Source organism: Saccostrea echinata, unplaced genomic scaffold, assembly GCF_033153115.1.
Source record: "Saccostrea echinata isolate AGI-Se365-2 ecotype Australia unplaced genomic scaffold, CSIRO_AGI_Sech_v1 ptg000001l, whole genome shotgun sequence".
Classification (NCBI taxonomy): domain Eukaryota; kingdom Metazoa; phylum Mollusca; class Bivalvia; order Ostreida; family Ostreidae; genus Saccostrea; species Saccostrea echinata.
In genome coordinates, this window is record NW_026889750.1 from 52009257 (window position 1) to 52011401 (window position 2145).

A 2145-nucleotide genomic window follows, 5' to 3' on the forward strand; every position below is an offset into this window, starting at 1 on the left:
GTCTAAATTAGATCCTTTTAATCCTAAATGATCATCCTTTGCGCAGAGATTTCTTTTTTTTTTTTTATAAATTTTTTAAAAATGTGTTCAATTTAACAAATATTTTATTTTTTCCGATTAACCGATTACAGATTTTCTAATCGATTGCCATTGTTCCGACCGAGTAATCTGTTAACCGGTTACAAATTGCCACCCCTAATATATATATAGAGAGAGAGAGAGAGAGAGATTCGTGTCAGAAAAAGTTCTGAAATTCAAAAAAAAAACCCACATAACATCTATGCCTAAATTCATTTATACAGGAATAAATTTCTTTCATTTATGTAATTTTAAAAATTTTCAGAAGGCAATAAGACGTGCCCTAAAGGCTGGAGAAAGTTTGATGGTAACTGTTATATACAGCTCTCTTAGAAATCTACTTGGTCTGCATCAAAGGTAAGGTACCGAATTCATCAAGAAATTGGGAATGAAAATTAAAAAAAAAAAAAAAAAGAATAACAGCTGATTTCATTTTAGTCATCACCGCATATATTTAAAAAGGAATATGAAAAATTGAAAATAAAACGGCTAATAAAGTTACATCAGTATCTCAATTTTTCTTAATGAACTTAGTATGTATATATATAGTACCTATTGTTGGTTTATTGTCTTACTTTCTTTGTAAGCTTTCATTTTTTCCTTCTTTATTTTGCATTCCCTTTTTTGAAGAGACTTTCAGCATATGCAGTTTTTCTTTAAATAATAAATAAATGAATAATTCAAACTGAGAAAGGGCGGTTGCTAACTCGCACTGATCATAGTCCATATGTTTCTTAACTATTTAGCTGGATTAAAAACTTAATTCCCTACATATTTTTTTCTTTTTTCCTTTCTAGAGCGCATGTCAAGCACGCAACGCTAATTTAGCTCGAGTAACATACGAGAGAGAACATAATTGGATTTATAAGACCTTTGGGGGTAGTTTTTTCTAACCATTTAAAAAGAAACAAATCATTTGTATTTAGAATTATATGTTTATTTGAGTACTGAAGGATACAAAGATGAAGGACGTGGTCTGTAAGGCATGATTTTGCAGGTTCCCGTGCTTGGATTGATGCTACTGATACACTTAAAGAAGGAAAGTGGAGATGGTCCTCCACAGGAAAGATGTTGACGTACACTGCTTGGGACAAGGGGGAACCTAATGGCAGTCGTGGCGAGAACTGTGCACATGTCCGATACTTCAGAGGAACATTTAATTGGAATGATGCAAACTGCGGAATAGCGTTGCAAGCCTTATGCAAAAAAAACACATAACCGATTCGTTTATTTTGTATAATCCGAAATTATGAATTAAAAACAGAAATTAAAGTGTAAACAGTTAGTGAATAAATAATTTTTAAAAAGATATACCATAAATTGTTATTTTATAAATAAATATGTGGAGATAACAAACAGTATTCGAGCTCAAATGTCCATTAAACATCACAAAATAGGAGCAGAGCAAACACGGACCTCCAAAACATCAGAGGTGGGATCAGGTGCCATGGAGGAGTGAGCATTCCCTGCCGCCCGGTCACACCCGCCGTACATGTATGCTCCTTGTCATGATCGGGTAATAACGGAAAAATCCGTCGACAATTCAGAGTGTAAATAATGGCTTAACAATTAGTATGAAAAAAGTCAGTCAGCATTTGACTTAGTGAAATATTGTTTTTGCTGACAAGGTCATTGCATCGACCATAGAACTTACGAAATGATGACTTTAAACGAGACTGCTGATCTTCTTGTTTCATAAACATTTTGATTGATATTACAATCTATGGACAAAAATATTTCACAAAATTTAAAATACCTAATGTAAAACTTGTCACAGCTTTATTTACCAATTCCCCAAGAAAAGAACAGAAATAAAAATGAAGGGCCATCTCGCAAAATATAAAGGTATGACAATTAGTAGTTAATTTAGCAGGATATTTTCTGATTGAAAATGAAGGTTCATGACATGACCTCTTTCATCTGTTGATTTAATATTTAATCTGAGGGCATTTTACAAGCTGACAAACTACTCAATGAAATCGCTAAAAATACTAATAAAAGTATAGAGAGGTGCGTGCTGCAAAGTATAATATCGTAAATTATTTTTATTCCTTGGAACTATGTAGA

At 32.6% G+C, this 2145-nt stretch overlaps 1 long non-coding RNA gene across 1 annotated transcript; it reads left to right on the plus strand.

Moving 5' to 3' along the window:
* The first annotated feature begins 347 nt into the window (after positions 1–347).
* Positions 348–1185, plus strand: LOC133180719 (uncharacterized). Its single transcript, XR_009720367.1, has 3 exons — positions 348–435; positions 876–957; positions 1076–1185. It is a non-coding gene; the product is annotated as an uncharacterized LOC133180719 (long non-coding RNA).
* The last annotated feature ends 960 nt before the right edge of the window (positions 1186–2145 follow it).